At 45.1% G+C, this 26,495-nt stretch overlaps 1 protein-coding gene across 9 annotated transcripts in view; it reads right to left on the reverse strand.

The window, feature by feature from the left end:
* The window catches only part of RABGEF1 (RAB guanine nucleotide exchange factor 1), a 77,486-nt gene extending 52,387 nt beyond the window's left edge, over positions 1–25,099 (reverse strand). For 5 of the 9 annotated variants that reach the window (XM_054495082.2, XM_054495077.2, XM_054495081.2 and 2 more), the window contains exon 1: positions 22,414–25,099. The gene's annotated coding sequence lies outside the window, so the exon portion shown is untranslated. Of the gene's footprint in view, positions 1–4,880; positions 4,974–18,198; positions 18,314–22,413 lie in introns of those variants that run through there. The other 4 variants (XM_063668320.1, XM_063668318.1, XM_063668321.1 and 1 more) reach the window with 3 other exon arrangements.
* Between the last annotated feature and the right edge of the window lie 1,396 nt (positions 25,100–26,495).

The following is a 26,495-nucleotide window of genomic DNA, read 5'->3' on the forward strand; positions in this document are numbered from 1 at the left end:
GGAAGGAGACTCTCCCTATCACCTCCAAATAAAAACCCAGGCTGGCCGATGCTTAATTCTGACCTCCTGAGGTCCTCAGCAGAATACCCAGCGGAGCCTGCTTGGACCTCTAATCTACAGAACTTAAGAGATAATAAATGAGTGCTGTGGACTAGGGGCGATGGCTCACGCCTGTATTCCCGGTACTTAGGAAGGCTGAAGTAGGACGACTGATTGAGGCTGGGAATTTGAGGTTGCAGCAAGCTATGACTGCACCACTGAACTCCAGCATGGGCAACAGAGACCTTGTCTTTTAAAAAAAATAAAATAAAAAATAAATGAATGTTGTTTTAAACTGCTATCCTTCCCACTTCCCCCTTTGTTGGGAGAGCCTTTGTACATGCTGTTCCAATGTGAGGAATGCTATGCTCCTTGCTGTCCAGGTGGTGGTTTCTTTCTCATTGTTTAGATCTAAGCTTTCACGTCAGACTGTGAGAGGCCTTCCCTAGCCTCTGTGAAATACTACCTACCCCAACCTACCCAACCCTTTCCTCTGTCCTGGGCCAAATGCCGCTTCTCCATGTCCTACTATTATTCTTTGGGAGGGGTAGAGGCGGGTTCTTACCACGTAGCCCAGGCTGGCCTTGAACTTCTTACAGATGTGAGCCACCATGCCCAGCCTTCATGTCCTATTTCTTTATTTTCTTTTTTTCTTTTCTTGAGACAGGGTCTCACCCTGTCACCTACACTAGAGTGCAGTGGTGCCATCATGGCTCACAACACTCGACCTCCCAGGCTCAAGCAATCCTCTCACCTCAGCCTCTTGAGTAGCTGGGACTATAGCATGTGGCACCACGCCTGGCTAAGTTTTATATTTTTTGTAGAGACAGGGTTTCGCCATATTGACCAGGCTGATCTCGAATTCCTAGCCTCAAGTGATCCACCCACCTTGGCCTCCCAAAGTGCTGGAATTATAGGCATGAGCCACTGCACCCAGCCTCCATGTCCTATTTCTAATAAATATTTTTTATTTACTTATTTACCTGTTGGTCTGTCTCCCTCACTGCCAGAATGCAATTTGCTGAGGACAGAGACCTTATTTTCCTTCTCCACTGTTACATTTCTAGTGACTCAAATAGTACCAGTGTGGTGTTATAATATATATTGGTTTTCGTTCACAGTCCCTGGCTGGTAACTACCATAGCCCTCATCCTAGGTTTTTGTTTTTTTTTTTTTTTGAGACACGGTCTCGCTCTGTTGCCCAAGCTGGAGTGCAGTGGTGAGGTCTCAGCTCACTGCAACCTCTGCTGCCTCCCGGGTTCAAGTGATTCTCCTGCCTCAGCTTCCCGAGTAACTGGTACTATAGGTGCCTGCCACCATGCTCAGCTAATTTTTGTATTTTAGGTAGAGATGGGGTTTCACCATGTTGGCCAGGCTGCTCTCGAACTCCTGATGTCAAGTGATCTGCCTACCTCAGGCTCCCAAAGTGCTGGGATTACAGGCATGAGACACCACGCCCAGCCCCAGGCTTTTGTTATAAGGCTGGATGTGTTAGGCCTCATGGGCAGCCTCTCTGACTTTCTCCTACCCTCCTTTTACCTGCCCCAAGGCAGGACTCTATTCTGGATTCGTCTTAAACCCTCCCCAAAGAGGATCCAGCTCTATACTCTGAGGGACGAATGCTGATGTCAGGAAGCCTCCATAAAAACCCAAGAGAACTGGGCCCAGGGAGCTTTCAGATAGCTGCACAGTGGAGGTTCCTGGAGGGTGTGCACCCAGGGAAGGCATGGAAGTTCTGCACCTTCCCCCATTCCTCGCCCCCAGCATCTCCTTCACCTGGATCCTTTGCAATATCCATTATAATAAACCGGTAAACAGAAGCATCTCCCTGAGTTCTGTAAACCACCTCAGCAAATTCATCGAACCTAAAAGGGGAGCCATGGGAACCCCAACTTGAAGTTGGTCAGTTAGAACTTTTGGAGGCCCAGAGTGGCAACTGATGGGGGTTAGGAGGGGCAGTCATGGGGACTGAGTCCTCACCCTGTGCGATCTGACACTATCTCCTGGTAGATAGTGCAGGAAGTGAACTAGAAGACACCCAGCTGGTGTGGTGTGTAGGGGAAGAATCCCCACACATATGGTCATGGAAGTCTTCTGTGTTAATGATTGCTGTGGCGTGAGCAGAGGAAAAACACAGTTTGAGGGGTTTTTTCCCTGCACAACTGGGCGTATCACAGGTTCTCAATTCTTTGTTGAAAGAACAAAAACTGAATGAATAAGGTTATTGTAGAGACCATAGAATAACATGGCTATAAAGCAATGATACACACTAAAGGCTTAATAAATACAAAACTCCCTTCCCCAGGGCCAGGTGCAATGGTTCACGCCTATAATCCTAGCACTTTGGGGGGCGAAGATGGGAGGATGGCTCGAAGTCAAGCATTCAAGACCAGCCTGGGCAACATAGCAAGACTCTGTCTGTCTCTATTATTTAAAAATGTTCAAAAATCTCTTCCCCTCATGAGTGATTAGCCATTATGTTAAAATTATAAACGCTGGCTGGGTGCAGTGGTTCACGCCTGTAATCCCAGCACTTTGGGAGGCTGAGACAGGCAGATCACATGGTCAGGAGTTTGAGACCAGGCTGGCCAACACGGTGAAACTCCGTCTCTATTAAAAATACAAAAATTAGCCGGGCATGGTGGCATGTGCCTGTAGTCCCAGTTACTCAGGAGGCTGAGGCAGGAGAATCACTTGAACCCGGGAGGCAGAGGTTGTGGTGAGCTGAGGCCGTGCCACTGCACTCCAGCCTAGGCAACAGAGCGAGACTCTGTCTCAAAAAAAAAAAAAAAAAAAAAAAAATATATATATATATATATATATACATGCTAACCAACTTTACAAGGGAAAATAAAAATCTATGGGATGGTTAAACAAACTGGGGCATGACCACACAAGAGAATAACTAACACTAAAAAGAACAAACTATTAACACAAGAGCAACATGCTGAGTTTTCTAAAAAGTGCATCTTAAAAGGTCACATACTCTAGGATTCATACTACCTTTCCAAATGACAAAACTACAGATATGGAGGACAAATTAGTGCTTTTTCCAGGTTAAGAGTGGTGAAGGCAAGGGAGAGGAGGGGAAGGAAAATGGTGTAAGCAGTTAACCCAGCAGGCCTGAGTTGCTCAAATGATACACATTCTCAGACGGGCCTGCTTGGTCAGCTGGGTTAGACTGGCCCTTGGTCAGCTCCTAGAAACTGAGGTCTTGTACTAGCCCTACGCCCTAAATGATAAGTGTGTTTTGTATGGTTACGGTACTGAACCACACTGTACCAGCTTGTCTAGATATTTTGTGCAAACTGTATGATTTATGGTAAACATCTGCTTCCCTTCTGGAGTTGCTCTAACAGTGATAGTCACAAAGGGACTATATGCCTATGTGATATGGTTTGGAACTGTGTCCCCACCCAAATGTCATGTTGAACTGTAATCCCCAATGTTGGAAGTGGGGCCTGTGAAAGGTGATCTGATCATGGGGCAGTTACTCATGAATGGTTTGGCACCATCCCCTGTGGTTCTGTGCTTATGAGATCTGGTTGTTTAAAAGTGTGTAGCACCTTCTCTCTTGCTCCTGCTCCCACCAGGGGAGACACTTTGCTCCCCCTTTGCTTTCCACTATGATTAGAAGCTTCCTGAGGCCTCCCTAGAAGCAGAAGCTGCAATGCTTCCTGTACAGCCTGTAGAACTGTGAGCCAATAAACCTCCTTTCTTTATAAATTACTCAGTCTCAGGTATTTCTTTATAGCTATGTGAGAATGAACGAACTAATATACTATGTGACCAGCCTCCAATAAAAGCCCTGGATTCTGAGGTGTACATGAGCTTTCACAATAAAAAGCACTTCACACCTGTTGCTAGAGTTTACGGCTGGGGAAGTAAGCACATCCTGGGCAACTCTGCTGGGAGAAGACTCTTCGAATCTTAACAATGCTGGTGTCCTGTAGAATCTGCTCAATGCACAACTACCCTTTATTAACACTGTTTTGTAGCCCCTCACTGTAACAAACCATAGCAAAGAATGTCCTGTGAGAGCCTTGAGCGAATTACGAAACCTGGGGGCAGCCCTGGGGACTGCTGACACAGGATGTGACTAAAAGGGCATGAGGGAAGTCTTTGGGGTAATGGAATAGTTCTGTATCTTGACTATGGTGGTGGCTACAGGAATCTACATATGAGATGAAATGTGCATGACACTATACACATACATCGAACAAATATCAATGTCCTGGTTTTGACATTACATTATAGTTATGTAACATGTAACCATTAAGCAAACTAGAAGAGTACACACGACCTGTCTGTACTATCTTTACAGCTTCCTATGGATTTGAAGTCATTAATTGTTCCAAATTTTGAAGTTTAGTTAAAAATCACACATGAATGTTTTTTTAAAAAATTAACACCCATCATAGGACTAATGTGTATCAGTTAAACACACCACTCAGATCATTCTGCTGCTTCTAAGTATAAAAAGAGAGCAAGGGTACCACCAAAAGACAGTGCCATCATTTGAAAGGCTATGTAGTGGTGGTGACAGCTGTAATGGTAGAAGGTAGGAGAGTCAGCACACCCAGATTGGACATCAGAGCTACAGACAGCACATCCTGTAAACACAGGAAGAAACATGGGGGATCAACTGCATGAGACTCAACTCCTCCTCTCCTGGGCAGACAGACCTGTCCCTAGACAGCTAACGACCACCAGCACTGCTTCCAGGAGGGAGCTCCGAGGGGCCACAGGCAGCTCCTGTTGGAGCACTGCACTCCAATAAATAGGAGCTTGATTGAGCAACCTGGGCATAAAGAATGCACAATTCAATTGGTCCCACTTACGTCAGGGAAGACAGAGTAAAAATGATCTCTGCTGCTGGGACAGTTAGGATTCTGTAAATTGTGCCCCGGGGCTAGGATTTATTCTAGGTCCAGGTAACCTAAAAAGGACAGAGAGGTACAAAGCTTACTTACAAAGCTCACAGAACTATTAGTGTTCTTTCTTAAGGCTTTGGATGCAAACCAGTTTCGTCTCAGAAAAGCAAAACGAAAACACTTTGCAGATGTGAGTAGTTTCCCTCTATCCTTCTTGAGGGTTCACTTCCTATTCCTGGGTTCAATGTCATGCCCTCAGAGGTCATTCCTCCCTCCAGGCAACTCATCTGGGACTTACAGGAAACATCCAATCAATTCTAATAAAACGATAAGGTATCCTTTGACCTCAGTTAAGAAATAAAACTTATGGGTGATTTTTTGCCCTTAAATTTTTTTTTTCCAGTTAGAAAAGTAAAGAATACTCATTATTTACAAAACCTGATATATACAGACAAGCAAAAAAAAAATGTTTTAGTCAGCCGGGCACAGTGGCTCACGCCTGTAATCCCAGCACTTTGGGAGGTCGAGGCAGGCGGATCACGAGGTCAGGAGATGGAGACCATCTGGCTAACACGGTGAAACCACGTCTCTACTAAAAATACAAAAAGTTAGCCGGGCATGGTGGCAGGCACCTGTAGTCCCAGCTACTCGGGAGGCTGAGGCAGGAGAATGGCGTGAACCTGGCAGGTGGAGTCTGCAGTGAGCCGAGATCATGCCACTGCACTCCAGCCTGGGCGGCAGAGCGAGACTTCGTCTCAAAAAAAAAAAAAAAAAAAAAAAGTTTTAAGTCATCATCCAGAGGCAGTTACTGTATATGGTACATATTCCTATAGTGTTCCCTCTGCACTCATTCAAATATTTATATACTGATTGATTACTGTACAAAAGGCACTTGGGATACAAATGTAAGTAAAAATAAATCATTTCAGTCATTGCGGAGCTTACTGTGTAATATGAGAGATATAACTATGTATCTGGAAGGCCTAAAGGAAGAAAATAAAACACTATTAATGCTGAGAAATTAACTTTAAAATGGCTAACTTTCAAAAAGAATTCACATTTATGTGAAATAAGCTAAATAGGTACATGAAATCTGTGGAACTCTTGTAACACAAACAATAACAAGTTAGAAAGTATAAAAAAGATATCAGTCATAATAGCATCAATATGTAAACACTTGTAGAAAAACATTTTAATGAGAAAATATAATCCACATAAAAATATGGAAATATACTTAACATAATGTGCGAAAATAAATGTTATAACGGTGTCAAACATTCCAAAATGTGTAAGTTTACTACAAATGGCCATAAAAATCCCACAAGACTTTTTGGAACTCAACAAAATGATTCTGTCAGCAAAAATAAACAGACTCAATTATTTTTTGATTTTCTAAATTAATTTTCTGAATTTTTATTTGCAAACTAGTTAGAAGACTGTGAACACAAGAACAGACCTGTCAAACCACTACAGGACACGCTGACTCAAAAATGAACCGAATGTAATATATAAGGTAATTTAATGTTAGAAGAAGGAGGGGAAGGGGAAATTTTCAATAAATACTGTTGCAATAAGTGGTCAGCAATCTGATAACCCCTACATTAATTACAGGTATCTTTAAAAAGTTAGTTTTTAGAGACAAACAGAAAATGGAAAGAACTAAAATGAAGTATTCATGAAAGTTCTAAAGAGGTGAGGGTTATCTAAGGTTACAAACTGCAGGGAAAGTCAAAAAGGAAACAAAACTTAAAATACATAAACTGAAACATCTAGCTAGTTTTTAAGAGGCTATCTGTAGCCAAAACATAAAAGCAAATAAGGGACTAGAAAAAAAAATCTGAAGTAAACAGGACAATGAAGTATTTTATTAAATTCAGAAATAGTACTAACAAAATTTATAAATCTTTGATAGCCAAGCAGGACAAGGTTATGAATAGACCATGACCTTGAGCAGACCGCAAAATGTGAGCAGTTTGCTAGAAACAGAAACGGAATGCCAAAGGGTAAGTGCATTTAAAATTCTGACATATACCAAACTGGTCTGACAAAAAGGCTATACTATTTATATTCCCACCTACGGTGTATGAGAGAATCTGGTCTCCCATAACCTCATAAGCATAGCATTATTGAACTTTAATTTTTTGTCAATCTGACAGGCAAACAAAAAAAAAAAATCATTTAACGTGCATTTCCCTAAGGTTAGCCATCTTTAGAGATATTTATTAGCACTAGTATATTTTATTTGATTAACTGATTTTGCTCATTTTTCTATGTCATTACTATTTTCTTTTGATTTATAGATACTCTTCTTATATATCTTTCAGTCCTCACCTTCATGGTATGAAGACGCCATCATTCTAATAAAAGACTTACTAGCATTTGCAATCTGTAATCCAAGGTTCACCAACTTTCATATGATTAAACATAATGCCTCCAAAATGAATGTGAATGTCGATGTCAGAGTTTTAATGTTAAATATAACAAAATATTATTTGTCCAAACATTAGCTTGGACAAATAATTCCAAATGACAATCAACTCCCTGGAATATAATGTAAAGTTGATTGCTGCTGGAATGAGCAGAGCAAGCAGGGGAGCACTCTTAAGGAATGAGTTTTAGACAACAGTCTTCTATTGTACTAGATCACACCCTCCCTGGTTAAGCAAAATTGTAACTCTAATCTGAGCATGCCATTCTCCGGACTAACAGCTCAAAATTACATACAAGATAATCTGGCTACCGTAGCCTACTTTGTACTATTCTCTACGCCCTCGCCCAGGGAAGCAGCACAAATGGTCAATTTATTCACTAAGTTACTGACCAAAAATTATTTCTCCTAACTCCACCTAAAGTAACAGCAACTTGCAACATATTAGGTGGTCTCTGCTAAAGGTATTTCTTTTCTTTACACTTTTTCTTCTTTTCTTTTCTTTATTTGACACAGGATCTGGCTCTATAACCCAGGCTACAGTGCAGTGGCATGATCACAGCTCACTGTAGCCATGACTGCCCAGGCTCAAGTGATCCTCTCCACTTTAGCTTCCCAAGTAGCTGGGACTACAGGTGTGCACCACCATCCCTGGCTAAATTTTTTTTTTTTTTTTTTTTGAGACAGAGTCTCACTCTGTTCCCCAGGCTGGAGTGCAGTGACGCAATCTCAGCTCACTGCAAGCTCCGCCTCCCAGGTTCACGCCATTCTCCTGCCTCAGCCTCCAGAGGAGCTGAGATTACAGGCACCCGCCACCATGCCCAGCTAATTTTTTGTATTTTTAGTAGAGACCGGGTTTTACTGTGTTAGCCAGGATGGTCTCAATATCCTGACCTCGTGATCCGCCTGCCTTGGCCTCCCAAAATGCTGGGATTACAGGTGTGAGCCACCGCACCCAGCCAACAGAGACAGGATCTAGCTATATTTCCCAGGCTGGTCTCGAACTCCTGGCCTCAAGCAGTCCTCCCATCTTGGCCACTCAAAGTGCTGGGATTACAGGCATAAGCCAGTGCACTCAGCTCAGAATTTTTTTCTCAAAGGCATATCATAGTTTTAGCTTTGCTGCAGCCATTTCATCCATAATCACTTGCTGTGGCTGGGTAAACTGATACACACATACACACACACGTGCACACTAGTTTAGAGAAATACCAAATGCCATGCCTAGACCTGAAATGTATTTATTCAGATTTGTTAGATGGCGCAATCAAATAAATGTTTGTGTTATGCTCTAGCTTTTAAGAAGTCTTTTGTATCTAAAATATAAGACACATATGTAAATGACATCCAACTGAGCTGGACTGGCCAATGTACTGAAAAAGGGCTACCACATATTGCTACAGGGCCTCACCCTGTTGGCCAGGCTGGTCTCCAACTCCTGGGCTCATGTGATCTGCCCACTGTGGCCTTCCAAAGTGCTGGGATTACAGGTATAAGCCCCCATGCCTGGGCTAAATTCTCAACAGAAATAACAGAAGCCAGAAGATAACCTGACAGTGCTGAAAGATATTAAAGTATGATGGCTTTAAAAAAAAAAAAAAGCTGAAAGAAAAAACCTGCCCACCTAGCATCCAGTGCTCGGTGACTATTTCCTTTAAAAACTGATGGCAAAGGTCTGCCACAGCGGCTCACACCTGTAATCCCAGCACTTTGGGAGGCCGAGGTGGGCAGATCATGAGGTCAGGAGATCGAGACTGTCCTGGCTAACATAGTGAAACCCCGTCTCTACTAAAAATACAAAAAATTAGCCGGGCATGTTGGCGGGCACCTGTAGTCCCAGCTACGTGGGAGGTGAGGCAAGAGAATCGTTTGAACCCAGGAGGCAGCCGTTGCAGTAAGCCAAGATTGCACCACAGCACTCCAGCCTGGGAAACAGAGCAAGACTCTGTCTCAAAAATAAAAAATAAATGGCCTAGTACATTGGCTCACGCCTGTAATCCCAGCACTTTGGGAGGCAGAGGCAGGTGGATCACAAGGTCAGGAGTTCAAGACCAGCCTGGCCAACACAGTAAAACCCCATCTCTACTAAAAATACAAAAATTAGCCAGGCGTGGTGGCGCATGCCTGTAGTCCCAGCTACACAGGAGACTGAGGTAGGAGAATTGCTTCAACCCGGAGGCAGAGGTTGCAGCGAGCCAAGATCGTGCCACTGCACACCAGCCCAGGTGACAGTGTGAGACTCTGTCTCAAAAAAAAAAAAGATGGCAAAATAGACATTTTCAGATGAGAAAAAAAAAAAATGTTATGCGAAGACATCCACTGGAAGAAATACCAGGCAGAGCTCTTCAAACTGAAAGGGAAATTACCCTACCCCAACTGAAACACAGAGATGCAGAGGGAGCCTGGCCCAAAATACAACTTTTATATCCACTGGGTAACACAAAAATTTGTGTGAATCACTTTATTACAGTGGTGCAGAACCAAACCCGTAATATCTCCAAAGTATGCCTGCAATATTTTACAGCAGCCCTGGGGGAAAAAAATATACCATCCAATAAGAATTGTTGTAAACTCTACAAATAATTAGAAGAAATGAGTTTTCCACAAATTTACATCTAACTCTGGGTTCACAGCAACACTTGTTCTTTAAATAGGACAATCATATACCCCAGTTAGCAAGCAACAGTCCTGGCCTAAAAGCACCCCCTTTGATTCTCAAAAGTGACCTCCTATGGATAATAAGTTACATGGTCATCCTATTTATGAACCCACTTAGAATACTCTTCTGTCTGTTCAGCTTCAAATCCTACCCTCTTCAAGGATCAAGGCACATCTGACTCCATCTTCCCCACTGACAGAATAATTCTCTCTCCAGTTCCTGTAGCTTTTTATAAATACAGCCATTATAATACTCATGTCCTATTACAATTACTTGCTTACAAGTCCACCCCATGCTCTTAGCCACTTAGTACAGTGCCAGGAACTGAGCAGGTGCTCAATAGATGTTTTCTAAGTTTCTCAAACAATTCATCAGAAGACTGGCAAAGTACCTGCAGAGACAGTGTTCTCTCACTTTTGTCTCTTCCACACTCTCCAGGGCCCAGTGAAGGTGGGAGTAAAAAATTAAACAGCAAACAACTAACCTGAGAAGCAGTGTTTCTCAGACTTGAATGCACATCAATATCACTTGGAAGACTAGTTAGTACACAGAGTACTGGGTCCCACCCCAGAGTTTCTGATTCAGCTGGCCTGGGATAGGGCCTGAGAATTTGAATTCAGCAAGTTTCCAGGTGACACTGCTAGGAACTACCTTTGAGAACCACTGCTATAAAGAAAACACCACAATTACGAAAATGTCCATTTATTCTCATGACTTAATTCCCAATGGGAGACTCCCTTTTCTGAATATGAGGAACCATGAGAGAGCTTTTGGAAGAGACAAAAATCAAGACTTTTTTTTTTTTTTTTTTTTTAGACAGAGTTTCACTCTTGTTCCCCAGGCTGGAGTGCAGTGGCGTGACCTCGGCTCACTGCAACCTCCACCTCCTGGTTTCAAGTGATTCTCCTGCCTCAGCCTCCCAGTAGCTGGGATTACAGGTGCCCGCCACCACACCTGGCTAATTTTTGTATTTTTAGTAGAGACAGGGTTTCACCATGTTGGCCAGGTTGGGCTCAAACTCCTGACCTTGTTGTGATCCGTCCCCCTCGGACTCCCAAAGCACTGGGATTACAGGCGTGAGCCACCTCGCCCAGCCAAGACTTTTTTTTTTTTTAATTGGGACAGAGTCTCACTGTCACTCAGGCTGGAATGCAGTGGCACAATCATGGCTCACTGTAGCCTCGAACGCCTGGGCTCAAGCAATCTTGAGCCTCAGCCTCCTGGTAGCTGAGTTCAAGCCACCACACCTGGCTAGTGTTTTTTTTGTTTTTTTTTTGTTTGTTTGTTTATATAGATGGGGTCTTTGTTGCCCAGGCAAATAGGAGTCAAAGATCTGGGGAGGAGGCTGGTTTTCCCCTGAAGACACAATCCAAATTCTATAGCCATACACGGAAGGCTTCAAAACAAAACTAAAAGCCTCTGAAAATCAAGAGTGAAAGTTTCAGCAATCTCATTGTTCTCAAGAGACAAATATGACAGTATAAAACCTCTGTCGAGGAGGGACTCCTATAAACTCCCAGACTATCAGCTGAAAGTCTTAGGTGGGTACCTGCTAGGAGTAAGGGCAAATCAGAGCAAAATGCGGCCTTATCCAACCTGCAACACAACCTCAACCCACAGCTCAGTCTCTAGCAGTATTAGGTGATCAGCCCCACTCTACCTGCCTAGCAAAAGGAAGAGTGATTTCTTCTCTGAAAAATAGCATCATCCAGACCCTTACTGTATTCACAATGTCTCACATTCAGATAACTAAAACCAACAGGAAAAGCAGATAATATAAACAGATGCTCAGATGATTTATACTTGATTTTACCAGAAAGACTGATTTAATGGTATGTTTTTAAAAACAGAAAAAAAGAGCGAAGGCCAGGCACGGTGGCTCACGCCTGTAATCCCAACACTTTGGGAGGCCGAGGCAGGCAGATCACCTGAGGTCAGGAGATCGAGACCAGCCTGGCCAACATGGTGAAACCCCATCTCTACTAAAAATACAAAAATTAGCCAGGTGCGGTGGCGCACGTCTGTAATTCCAGCTAATCAGGAGGCTGAGGCAGGAGAATTGCTTGAACCTAGGAGGTGGAGGTTGCAGTGAGCCAAGATCACACCACTGCACTCCCGCCTAGGCGACAATGTGAGAGACTTCGTCTCAAAAAACAGAAAAAGAAAAAAAGAGGGAAAACATATAAAAATATTAAGAATTTCAACTGCGAATTGGAATTTGTGTCAAACTGAAATTCTAGATCTGAAAAGTATTTCTAAAATTAAGAATTCAAACCGTGTATTTAACAGCAGAACGAACACAGGAGAGGAGTATTTTCTAGTACTCAGATTCTTCTCCAAATACACGTAAAGCATTTGCTGAAGGATGAAACTGAAATCTTTGCATTTCACTGACGTAAATGGCAGAATCACTACCATAATCACTATTGCTCATGTTTGGGGCTGGAACTGGTTGGACCTGTAGTCCAACTGGCTGATCAGTTTTTCTGTCAGAATCTAAGAACCTCAACCTTAAAATAATCTCAACTTATTTCTCAAGCACCATTATATGTGCGTATATTATATTTAAATGTACCAATATATTTATAGCACTAGAAAAATATGTATCTTTTAATGCATTGAGTTACTAGACAGAAGTATTAAAAAGGCAAAAATTCCTCTTTAAGGAAATAGCTTACATCCTATAAGTGCTCTTACAGGTAATGAAAAAACTGTGTCTGCAATTTGTTCCCTAATATGTCACAAACCAAAAATAGGCTCTTGGGAGAAAGTAGTGTCTACTCAATATAGCTGGTATTTAAAGAACTTAAATACTGAATTTCAGTACTGTCTCTGTCATAAAACATTGTATTTCCTGGGGCAAGTAACACCTTAACAATGTTTTATAAAAGCATCAGCAGTTAGCATATGGGTATGAAAACACTTTGCTATTGAATTTCTCATAAATGGTATCAAAAAGTGTCCATTCATGACTATACAACTTTTAAAACCCTAGACAAATAAAATCCACATGCACTCACTACAAATAAAATCTACACTCTCATTAGACAAAATCTACATTTTCAATACAACCCCGACTGCAATGGCCAATACATTTACACAAATAAAAATATAATCCAACTTGCTAAACAGGACCCAAGCATATTATCTCATGAGACACCAGTTATGATAAATTTTGGACATTCTATTTCATTAGTCTATAGTTTTGTTTGTTTTTGAGACGGAGTCTCACTCTGTCGCCCACGCTGGAGTGCAGTGGCGAGATCTCAGCTCACTGAAAGCTCCACCTCCCAGGTTCCAGCGATTCTCCTGCTTCAGCCCCCCGAGTAGCTGGGACTACAGGCGCCCACCATCACACCCAGCTTTTTTTCTGTATTTTTAGTAGAGACGGGGTTTCATCGTGTTAGCCAGGATGGTCTCGATCTCCTGACCTCGTGATCTGCCCGCCTTGGCCTCCCAAAGTGCTGGGATTACAGGCGTGAGCCACCGCGCCTGGCCTGTTTGTATGTTTTTAGAGATGGAGTCTTACTTTGTTGCCCAGGCTAGAGTGTAGTGGCTATTTACAGACACAATCATAGCGCACTGCAGCCCCTAATACCTGACCTCCAGCAATCCTCCTGCCTCAGCCTCCCAAGTAGCTGGGACTACAGGTGAACAACACTTTGCCAGGCTCTGTTTTTTGTTTTTACACTTTGTATTTGCTTCCTTACAATATTCTGTTCAAAACTTTGGTCACCAGCCCAACTCCTTTTTAAGGAACACATTTAGAAAACAATGTCAAAAGCTTTATGGATATACGATTAAGGAAACACAGCATTACATAACTATATTTAGGCAAGGGCAGTTTCACCCACTGTTTACTGAGTAGGAGTGAATAAGGATGGTCTCTCTCCATTAGCACAATGCCTGGCTCCTGCTAGCATTTGATAAATTTGAACTATTATTACTTGAAAGTGCAACTGTTCAGCTGGAGCAAAATAGAGACAACACAACTTACTGGACATTTCATCTAAGACGAGTGGATATGCATCTTCTCCCATCTTCAGAAATGAATCTTCAGTCTATTTGGTATTCCCTCAGCCCATCTCTGTATGGAGGTGAGGTGGCTTTCATTCAAATATGTGCCCCTGTCAGACATACGCTGGGTTCTGCCACCACCGGGGGCTTCAGTGGAGGAAGTCATGGTGAGCCTCAAGGCCTGATATCACCTACCAAGAGCCTCAGGGAACCCAGCCAGCACAGCAGCAGTGGCCTTGCTCTTATGACATAAAACAGTTTTTAGAGAGTGCCCAGAACCAGGGTAACAGAAAACTCTGTGACGGTTTCAACAAGGTGCTGAAACAGTGCAGACCTGCAAACAGATTGGTCTAATCAGAAAGTTCAAATTGGAGAAATGGAAAATCAGCTCTCATAACCAAGTGATTTAGCATAAAAATACAATTGATAGTGAAGGTATAAAGTGTAATCATCAGGTAAACCTCTCCTCTCTCATAGCGTCCCTGCTTCAGGACTGCAATGGAAAAGGGTGTTCTTACTGTGCAGAATTTCATTAAGATGGGTGGGTAGATGTTTGTGTGGCACCCTTGAACTAGCTGTTATGATTTTATTCTTTGTTAATTAGAATAAAGTGATTTTCTTCAAAAAACAAACAAACAAATATGTGCCCTTGTCAGACTGTTCCATCGTGATACCCCCATGATAAACCATGCCTGTTAAAACATATGGCTCCGTGATTCACCAACAACAGAAAACAGATGCACTCAAGGAACTTGTCAGTAAGCACAAACTCAAACCCCACTGCTGATAAATTCATTACAAAAGATCCAATGAGAAAGTATGGAAGGTAGCTGAAGAATGTGCATCCACCTACTCATCTAGATAATCTAAAACAGATCCTTAAATCAGTCTAGAGATCTAAGTACTCGGATCACATTATTTTGCAGGCAAGAGAAATGCTTTTACGAAATGTTTTGATGTTATGTCATGTCTTACACAAACAGCCAATAAGGAGTTTTACTATCATCACACAAAGTAAAACTCGACACCCAGTCCTTTGAAACGCATGCTGGAAAGTCTTTGGGAATCCAAAGCAGAAATGATCTCTTTTGTGTTATGGTCACTGACCCATGTAACTGATTATATTTCTCTCTGAATTGGCTACTCAAAAGCAAAGCCAAATTTGTGGCCCTCTACACTTAAGACTTCAGTCCAAGTGCTCTGTATACAGCTCATTCCTGTTTCCATCTTAATTTCCCCTCAGTCCTGAAATCCTCACCCACTTATCTCTGTTATGTTACCAACAGTATGTTGCATGTATCTTTGTAAGTCATCACAAACCCTTTCTGGAACAAGAAGTGGAATAAGTAAATGATATGTTCCACTGAAAAAAATTGTAGCACAATAAGAAAACATTTTCTTCGATTAATAAACATTTTCTATGTTCAATTTCTAATGGCATTTTCTTTTATGTGCTCCATAGTACCTTCTAAAGGAAAAATGAAAGTGCTTAAAATTAGAAAATTCTAATTTTAAGAATTTAAATTTCCTCTGTAGAACAGAGGAACTACAAAAATAAAACACTTTCATTATGTATTTTTAACTGCAAAGCACACAGAAAATTATAAATATACCCCTATGTGAAAATCCCCCAAAAGAGATTTTTAATTTTAGCATACAGACCAAATCACCATAAATTCAATTACAGTTGTGTATTTATTTTGAATGGGAACTGAACAGACTAGCTTCAAATGTGGTTCATAAGGTCTGTACAATTCCTCCTGAGTTGTTCTGTGCCTAGCATAGAGGATGCTGCCAAACCATTCCTTAGAGTGAAACAGCAGAGAATTTAGAGCCCTCAAAACTCTTGTTACATTCCTGCTTCAGAGATTTCAGCAATCTCCTCACTGTTACTGGGGGAAGATTAAAAAGCTTAATACTTTCTCAGTGTGTAATATTTTATACATTCATGAACACATACTTATTCTAACTTCTGACTTTTAACCACATTTAATTAACTGATCATAATAATGGTTTTTGGCCCTCTTAGTGACCATTGCCAAGAGAGCTATGCTACCAGAAACAAATTAAAATGTTCCACTAGGGCCGGGCACAGTAGCTCACACCTGTAATCCCAGCACTTTGGGAGGCCAAGGCAGGTGGATCACCTGCGGTCAGAAATTCGAGACCAGCCTGGCCAACATGGTGAAACCCCGTCTCTACTAAAAATAAAAAAATTAGCTCGGCATGGTGGCGCATGCCTGTTAACACCAGCTACTTGGGAAGCTGAGGCGGGAGAATCACTTGAACCCAGGAGGCAGAGGTTGTAGTAAGCCAAGATCGCACTATTGTACTCCAGCCTGGGCAACAAGGCTGAAACTCAGTCTCACCCCGGCAAAAAAAAAATTAGCCAGACGTGGTGGCAGGAGCCCATATTCCCAGCTACTCAGGTGGCTAAGGCACAAGAATCGCTTGAACCGGGGAGACAGAAGTTGCAGTGAGTAGAGATCGTGCCACCACACTCCAGCCTGGGTGACAGAGCAAGACTCCATTCTCAAAAAAAGAAAAAAAAAGTTATATTATAAATAAAAATTACACTTCCTGCTTGGCGCAGTGGCTCACGCCTGTAATCCCAGCACTTTGGGAGGCCGAGGCGGGTGGATCACGAGGTCAGGAGTTCGAGACCAGCCTAGCCAATATGGTGAAACCCCGTCTCTACTAAAAATACAAAAAAAAATTAGCTGGGTGTGGTGGTGCGTGCCTGTAATCCCAGCTACTCGGGAGGCTGAGGCAGAAAAATCCTTGAACCCAGGAGGCAGAGGTTGCAGTAAGCCGAGCTCACGCCACTGCACTCCAGCCTGGGCAACAGAGCAAGACTCCGTCTCAAAACGAAAAAAAAAAAATGGTAAAAAAAAAAATTACACTTCCTATCCCACTGACAGTAACTTCATTGAAAACAGGAATTTCATAGGAAACTTCAAAACAGCACCATAAAAGTATAATGTTTTCCTAAAGCATTTTAGGAGCTTTATCCAAACATCAAAGAGATAAACATAAGTTAAATAATATTAAGTAGGATAACTGTTATTTCACATGTTTACATATTGTAACAATAGTCCAGATCATTTAAACTCACTTCAGCCATGTGAAATAACACGCATGATGTTTCTATAGTGCTCTATGATGGAAGTGTACATTTAATAAGACTTTCAAGATGTTTGGCCTGTACTATGAAACTTCTTTTTATAGAGACAGGGTATCACTCTGTCACGCAGGCTGTAGTGCAGTGGCTTGATCACAGCTCACTGCAGCCTGGAACTCCTAGGCTCAAGCAATCCTCCCACTTTGGCCTCCCAAAGCACTGGTATTATAGGCATGAGCCACCGCAACAGCCTGAAACTTTTGGTTTTAGTGTGATCACTTTTTTTTTTTTTTTTTTGAGACAGAGTCTCACTCTGTTGCCCAGGCTGGAGTGCAGTGGCACGATCTCGGCTCACTGCAATTTCTGCCTCCCGGGATCAAGAGATTCTTGTGCCTCAGACTCCCGAGTAGCTGAGATCACAGGCGCACACCACCATGCCTGGCTAAGTTTCCTGTATTTTAGTAGAGACGGAGTTTTGCCATCTTGATCCAGACTGGTCTCAAACTCCTGGCCTTAAGTGATCTGCCCACCTCAGCCTCCCAAAGTGTTGGGATTACAGGTGTGAGCCACCGCACCCAGCCTATGGTGTGATAACTTTACTGATGGGCTAAGAAGCCACTCACTTGGTACCATGTCTATTCTGAGTCACAGGTGTTAGGTATACACAAGTATTTCCTACATTTGAGGGATAGGTCATCTCTGCTAGAGATGTTTCCTCTGCAGCCAATAAAACCCCACATGCCAGAAATTAAGCTCACACAGTCAAGACTGAAATTCTATGTCTCTAGCCAAAGACTCACATAAGTAAACAGAATCTTAGTTCTACATGTAGACATCACAATGAGTAAGTACTGATAACTTTTTTTTTTTTTTTGAGATGGAGTCTCGCTCTGTCGCTCAGGCTGGATGGAGCGCAGTGGCGCCATCTCGGCTCACTGCAAACTCCGCCTCCCAGGTTCACGCCATTCTCCTGCCTCAGCCTCCCGAGTAGCTGAGACTACAGGCGCCCGCCACCACGCCCAGCTAATTTTTTGTATTTTTATTAGAGATGGGGTTTTACCGTGTTAGCCAGGATGGTCTGGATCTCCTGACCTCATGATCCGCCCGCCTCGGCCTCCCAAAGTGCGGGGATTACAGGCGTGAGCCACTGTGCCCGGCTGATAACATTTTTTTCACTGAAAGCCAGCAATAAAAAATCAAAGAAATCAATGAATTATTCTTATCAAATCAGTTAAGTACTCATTAAACACTTGTGTGCTCAATTGGGGTTGAGAAAGCAAAGAGAGAAATGAATGCAGAATTCCTGTTTACAAATTAGCCATGTCAGACATCCTTACAGAAAGAAACAACTAGGAAATGAGTATACATTTACTTCAAGCATCTTTTTTTTTTTTTTTTTGAGACGGAGTCTCGCTCTGTCGCCCAGGCTGGAGTGCAGTGGCGCAATCTCGGCTCACTGCAAGCTCCGCCTCCCAGGTTCACGCCATTCTCCTGCCTCAGCCTCCCGAGTAGCTGGGACTACAGGTGCCTGCCACCACACCCGGATAATTTTTTGTATTTTTAGTAGAGACAGGGTTTCATCGTGTTAGCCAGGATGGTCTTGATCTCCTGACCTCGTGATCCGCCTGCCTCAGCCTCCCAAAGTGCTGGGATTACAGGCGTGAGCCACCGCACCCGGCTATCTTTTTTCTTTTTTTTTTTTGTAGAGATGCAGTCTTGCTATTTTGCCCAGGCTGGTCTCCAACTCCTGGCCTCAAGCAATCCTCCCACCTTGGCCTCCCAAAGTGCTAGGATTACAGGCGTGAGCCACCATGCCTGGCATCATTTAAAACATCTAATAAGCAGAGAAAATTAAAATACAAGACAGCAGTAATTAGCTGGCCATGGTGGCGCATGCCTATAGTCAGTCCCAGCTACTCAGAAGGCTGAGACACGCAAATCGCTTGAACCCAGGAGGCAGACGTTGCAGTGGCCAAGATCACGCCACTGCACTCCAGCCCGGTCACAGAGCAAGACTCCGTCTTAAAAAAAAAAATAAAGAAAAGAAAAGAAAAAAGCAAATAATCAAGCACTACACTGAAAACATTTATCCTTATCAGCTACATAGCTGCCTGTGTGTAAGAGCTACATAAAATTCCATTTTAGGGCCGGGTGCAGTGGCTCATGTTTGTAATCCCAACACTTTGGGAGGCCGAGGCTAGAGAATCACTTGAGGCAAGGGGTTGGAGAGCACCCTGGGAAACATATAAGGATTCCATCTCTACAAAAAAAATTAGGCCAGGTGTGGTGGCTCACACCTGTAATTCCAGCACTTTGGAATGCCAAGGAGGGTGGATCACGAGGTCAGGAGATTGAGACCATCCTGGCTAACACGGTGAAACCCCGTCTCTACTAAAAATACAAAAAATTAGCCAGGCATGGTGGTGGGCACCTGTAGTCCCAGCTATTCAGGAGGCTGAGGCAAGAGAATGGCGTGAACCCGGGAGGCGGAGCTTGCAGTGAGCCGAGATGGCGCCACTGCACTCCAGCCTGGGCGACAGAGCCAGATTCCGTATCAAAAAAAGAAAAAAAACATTTAGCCAGGCAAGCTAAATTAGTAGGTGGCAGGCCTGTGGTCCCAGCTACTTGGGAGGCTGAGACAAGAGGATAGCTTAAGCATGCGTGGTGGAGGCCGCAGTGAGCTGTGTTCCTGCCAGTGCATTCCAGCCTGGGAGAAAGGGAGAGAGAGAGCCCTTTTTCTTTTTTTTTTAATTTTTTTCTTTTTTTTTTTTTGAGACGAAGTCTCGCTTTGTCGCCCAGGCTGGAGTGCACTGGTGCAATCTTGGCTCACCACAAACTCAGCCTCCTAGGTTCAAGCAATTCTCCTACCTCAGCCTCCTGAGTAGCTAGCATTACAGGCAGGCTCCATCACACTCAGCTAATTTTAGTGTTTTTAGTAGAGACGGGGTTTCACCATGTTGCTCAGGCTGGTCTTGAACTCCTGACCTCGTGATCCGCCCGCCTCAGCCTCCCAAAGTGCTGGGATTACAGGCGTGAGCCACCATGCCCGGCCAGAGAGACCCATTTTAACCACACAAGGACCCAGCTAAAAAACTTTCCCTGGTTCTGTCACCATCAGATGAAGCCTGAGATCCTACATCTCTGTCCTGTACTTTTTCACTTTAATAACCACCCTCCAGGCTCGGTAGCTGATGCCTGTAATTTCAGCACTTGGCACGCTTGAGGCAGGAGGATTGTTTGAGTCCAGGAGTTTGAGACCAGGCTGGGCAACACAGCAAGACAACATCTTTACAAAATCTTTAAAAATCAGCTGAGTGTGGTGGCACGCATCTGCAGTCTTAGCTACTCGGGAGGCTGAGGTGGGAGGATCACTTGAGCGCAGGCAGTTGAGACTTCAGTGACTCGTCGTGTCACTGTACTCCAGCCTCGGTGACAAAGTGAGACCCTCTAAATAAATAAATTAATAAATAGGCACCTCCTTGTAGTTACTGGCCTCCTCTCCTTTGATTCCCCCCTCTCCCTCACTCCACCCTGTTAGTCTGAATGCTACTCATTCTTCAAGACACATGCAGAAAGTATTCCCTGATCCCTTCCAGGCTCCACACCCAACAGCATGGCCTAAATGCCCGGCTCCTTCCTCGGTGCTCCATCTTAGCTCACACTCCTTACCACACTGTATTGAAAGTATCTTGACTGTCCCTTCTCCTCAACTGGCTAACTTCTAGAGAGCAGAAACATGACTGCTCGGAAGGTCATTAAAAATTCAAATCCTGAACATTCCTTAATCCTGCGGATATGAATCAGTAACTCTTAAAAGCAAAATGTTATTTATCATTAAATATTAACAATATAATCACATTTTCTTGCATCTCTGGCAAGTTTCTTGGTACAACAATTTTAAGGAACAGACTCTTTTTTTTTTTTTGAGATGGAGTCTAGCTCTGTCGCCCAGGCTGGAGTGCAATGGCATGATTTCGGCTCACTGCAACCTCCGCCTCCCGGGTTCATGCCATTCTCCTGCCTCAGCCTCCACAGTAGCTGGGACTACAGGTGCCCGCCGCCACGCCCGGCAAAATTTTTTTTTTTTTTTTGTAGTAGAGATGGGGTTTCACCGTGTTAGGCAGGATGGTCTCAATCTCCTGACCTCATGATCCGCCCGTCTCGGTCTTCCAAATGCTGGGATTACAGAGGTGAGCCACCGCACCCGGCCGGAACAGACTCTTTAACAGCAGTTAAAGCCGCGCAATGGCTCACGCCTGTAATCTCAACACTCTGGGAGGCCGAGGCAGGAGGATCGCTTAAGGCCAGGAGTTTCACACCTGCTGGGCAACATTGTGAGATCCCATCTCGAAAAAAAATAATAAAGAAAAACAAAGCAGTTCTAGGTTTAGAGGGGGGAAAGCAGCTCTCCAAGCCAAAAACCAACTCCCAAGGTGCTCCGGTAAACTCGTCCTGGGAAAATTTCCTATCTAATATCAAAGGCAAAACGAGCCCACGGGCGCCCACGACACATTTCCCAACCGCAAGGATTGGTCACCCGCGCTGAGACACCGCCAGCTGCCTATGACCTAGCCTCCAAAGCGGCAGAGTCCCTCCCTCTCTCTCCCTAAACTGCCGTGATGGGCATCCCTCGGTTCTCCTCCCAGACGGTTCGGAAGTAGGGACTTCTGCTCCTAACCCCAGCCCCGCAGCCTCGCCCTCAGCCACGGGGTGGAAGTTAGGACCACAGGCTTCAAATCCCCTCCCAACTCCGGGACACTTCTGCCCCCCAGGGTGACGTGGGATCAAGTCCCGGCGCCCCTGCCGCGGCCGGGAGCTGTGGTCTGGGTCCAAGCGTCCCATACCAGCGCGTTCCGGGGAGGTCGTGGGAGGTGCCCGGTGCGACCACAGACGCTGCTTCGGAGCCAGCGGCCTGGACGGAAGGTGGGAGCCAGGCCGAGGGGAGCCGCCGGAGAGGGAGGCGGCCAGGAAATGCTCCGCGTCAGGCCGTCGGGGCTCGGCCGGCGCTGGAGATCCCAGCAACTAGTGTCTGGGACGGAGAAGCGGCGCACTGTGAGGATTAAGGGAGCCGAGGGCGGCCTGGAACAGGGAAGGCGGCGCTGACGGAGACGGAATGTGGGACGAAGGACAGCGGTAGACACCGACGCGCAACTGCCCTGGCCGCGCGGACTGCACGGACTGACCGCCCTGCCACCCCCAGCCCGAGATGCCCCGCCGCCCCGCTCCTGTAGCTGAGAGCGGAGCAGCTCTTAGCCCCAGCCCGTCCGCTCCGTACCTCGCCCGCGTCTCCGCCGGCGTCCAAACCGCCGCTCGCCCACTTCGCTCGGGTAGGTCTGGGCTCCGCGGCCAGCTCCCGCCTCACACCCACCCTCCTGGTCGCCCCGCCCCCGGCACCGCCAGCGAACGCACGTTACGCACGGCGCGTAAACGTCACTTCCGGGGCCTTTGACGCTGGACAGGAGGAAGTGCTAGCGGATCCAAAGTGTCTAGCGGAGTGGGGTACCGCCCTGACGCCCAAGAGCAAATGGAAGAGGGCGGCCTCCAGGCTAAAGATGGGGCGCTGGGGAGCCCCGGAGAAACCGGCGTTTCCTCGTCTGTGGCTCAGTCCCTGCTTCCGGCTTCCGACGCGCAGCACCTGGAGGGCGACGCTGGCCCCGCGGCGACTCCTGGGGCTGCGGCCGCAGTGGTAGCGCGAATGGGAGGTGGAGCGGAGCCACTGCGCCGAGGGACGCTTCAAAAACTCTGACTTTCAGCCCTTCGCGGATCCTAGGATGTGACAGGTGTTCGAGTTAAAAGGTCTTAAGGCGATCGGTTGATCCAAAAGCAGCTGAATCTTTAGGAGGCCCAGGCAGGAGGATCGCTTGAGTCCAGGAGTTCGAGACCAGCCTGGGCCACAGAGCAAGATCACCGTCTCTGCAAAAGAAATTTTACAAATCAGCCGAGCATGATGGCGGGCACCTGTGGTCCCAACTACCGGGGAGGCTGAGGTGGGAGGATCGCTTGATAGCCCAGAAAGTTGAGGGTGCAGAGATCCCTCCACTGAACTCCAGCCCGGGTGACAGCAGAGCGAGATCCTGTCTCAAAAAAAACATAACCGACATCCAGAAGTTAAATAAATTAGCCAGTGTCACAAAGTATTAATGGTTGAGTCACAAATTGAATCGTGTTTACCTGATTGTTTACGTGATTCCCATGTAAGGAATGTTAAATACTAATTGCTATGCGTCCTGGATGCCATGTATGGCGTAACGTGCAGTCACAACAAGAACAAAAAGAAAATACTATGCTGTGGCTGTGAGATAGTCCTGGGTTGAAATCCCAGCTTTGCTAATTGTCACTGTAGTGTTCTTGGACAGGTTGCCTAATTTTTCAGTCTTTTTTTTTTTTTTTTTTGAGAGTCTCACTCTGTCGCCCACACTGGAGTTCAGTCGTGCGATCTCGGCTCCCTGCAACCTCCGCCTCCTAGGTTCAAGCGATTCTCCCACCTCAGCCTCCCGAGTAGCTGGAATTACAGGCGCCCGCCACCATGCCCAGCTCATATTTTTTTTTGTATTTTTAGTCGAGACAGGTTTTCACCATGTTGGCCAGGCTGGTTTTGAATTCTGACCTCAAGTGATCCACCCACCTTGGCCTCCCAGCGTGCTAGGATTATAGGTGTGAGCCACGGCGCCCCGCCGAGTTTCTCAGTCTTTATTCATTATTGGTAAAGTAGGGATTAACTGATTCGTTTCTCAGATTCTTCCTAAGTGCCTAAGGTGTGCTATGCTGAGGGTACAACAGAGTATAAAACAAAAGTAAGGCCAGGCGCAGTGGCTCACGCCTGTAATCCTAGCACTTTGGGAAGCCGAGGCAGGCAGATCACCTGAGGTCGGGAGTTCAAGACCAGCCTGACCAACATGGAGAAACCCCGTCTCTACTAAAAATACAAAATTAGCCAGACATGGTGGCACATGCCTGCAATCCCAGCAACTTGGGAGGCTGAGGCAGGAGAATCACTTGAGCCCGGGAAGCGAAGGTTGCAGTGAGCTGAGATTGTGCCATTGCACTCCAGCTCGGGCAACAAGAGTGAAACTCCGCCTCAAAAAAAAAACACAAAACAAAAAAACACAAAGTACCTGTGTTGAGGAGGTGGAGGAGGGAATAAACAATAATTATTTACAGTAGTACATTAGATGGTGGTAATTGCTATTACTGAAAAACAGAATAACATTTACTTTAAAGCTCTTAACTGACATTTATGATTACAGAATCAGGCAACACACCATTCTATAAACCATTCTGTGAAACAGAATGAGTGTATCTTCTTTTTTTTTTTTTTGAGGTAGAGTCTCACTCTCTTGCCCAGGCTGGAGCACAGTGGTGCAATCTCGGCGCACTCCAGCCTCCAACTCCCTGGCTCAAGTGATCCTTCTGCCTCCACCTCCCTAGTAGCTGGGATGATAGGTGTGTGCCACCACACCCAGCTAGTTTTGGGGGGTTTTTTGTAGAGACAAGGTTTTGCCATGTCGCCCTGGCTGGTCTCGAACTCCTGGACTCAAGCAATCTGCCCACCCCGGCCTCCCAAAGTGCTGGGATTACAGGCATGAGCCTAGGCCCCTGGGCCCAGAATGAGTGTTCAATGGGCTGAGCAGAAGAGGTTGGTGTTAAAGACAGAAAAGGCCTGAGGAAAGCAGTAACAAAAACTGAATATCATTTCAAAGTTTCTTTGTGAAGGTTAAGATAGAGAGGACTGGCCGGGCATGGTGGCTCACGCCTGTAATCCCAGCACTTTGGGAGGCCGAGGCAGGCTGATCACCTGAGGTCAGGAGTTTGAGACCAGCCTGGCCAACATGGTGAAACGCCACCTCTACTAAAAATACAAAAATTAGCCAGGTGTGGTGGCCTGTACCTGTAGTCCCAGCTACTCTGGAGGCCGAGGTGATAGGATCACATGAGCCTGGCAGGTTGAGGCTGCAGTGAGCAGTGATCATGCCACTGCACTCCAGCCTGGTTGACAGAGCAATAAATAAATACTGTATTACCAGCATTTTGGGAGGCCAAGGTGGGAGGATTGCCTAAAGCCAGGAGCTTGAGACCAGTCTGGGCAACACAGCAAGATCCCATCTCTCTCTCTCTCTCTCTCTCTCTGTCGCCCCCCCATATATATATATAATGATGATAGTATCACCCACATTAAGTAAGAGCAGTGGAAGCCCCAGTGCATCAGAGCACATATATATATTTGTATGTGTGTGTGTACGTGTGTATGTCTGTATACGTAGGTGTCTGTGTATGTGTGTATAATTAGATAAATAAAAATAAAATTTTGTTTTGTTTTGTTTTTTGAGACGGAGTCTCGCTCTGCCGCCCAGGCTGGAGTGCAGTGGCACAAACTTGGCTCACTGCAACTTCTGCCTCCCGGGTTCAACCGATTCTCCTACCTCAGCTTCCTGAGTAGCTGGGATTACAGGCGCAAGCCACCACACCCGGCTAATTTTTGTATTTTTAGTAGAGATGGGGTTTCACCATGTTGTAGTGAGCTGGTCTCGAACTCCTGGCCTCAAGTGATCCACCTACCTCACCCTCATCACCTGCCAAGTCCTACCCATTCTAACCCTGATAGCTCTTAAATCAGGTCTCTCCACCTCAACCTCATTATCACTGCTCTAGAGCTCAAGCCTTCAGTGTCCTTTCACTTACTGAATTTACTATCTTAGTGCTCTTGCTCACATTGTGTTATTTGCCCAAAATGCTCTTACCACTCCCCTTCTTCTGTCTATAGGGCAAGTTAAATGGCCCCATAGTGGTGGTATAGGTTGTTCACTGCACTGAGACCATCCATCACCACCTCTACCTCATATGTGAAAGAACTTTTGCTAAAGGAACATTCCTGTCCTTGCTTTCCATCCTTGTTTCTCCTTTCTCAGTATTTTCTGCTGTACTCCATAGTAATTTTCTGGGGATAGGGTTTATCTGAGAAAGTGTGTGCATGGGTGAAGACCTAGGGGGTCTGGTATTACCTATGACTAGGGGTCTTGAGTCTATCTAAGGCAGGAGTGAATGTCAGGATGCCCACTGAGGCTTTGTTTTTTGTCTTTGTTTCTTTTTTTTTTTTTAAGTATTTATTGATGATTCTTGGGTGTTTCTTGGAGAGGGGGATATGGCAGGGTCATAGGATAATAGTGGAGAGAAGGTCAGGAGATAAACACATGAACAAAGGTCTCTGGTTTTCCTAGGCAGAGGTCCCTGCGGCCTTCTGCAGTGTTTGTGTCCGTGGGTACTTGAGATTAGGGAGTGGTGATGACTCTTAAAGAGCATGCTGCCTTCAAGCATCTGTTTAACAAAGCACATCTTGCACCGCCCTTAATTCATTTAACC

The sequence above is a fragment of the Pongo pygmaeus genome, chromosome 6 (assembly GCF_028885625.2).
Source record: "Pongo pygmaeus isolate AG05252 chromosome 6, NHGRI_mPonPyg2-v2.0_pri, whole genome shotgun sequence".
Lineage (NCBI taxonomy): Eukaryota > Metazoa > Chordata > Mammalia > Primates > Hominidae > Pongo > Pongo pygmaeus.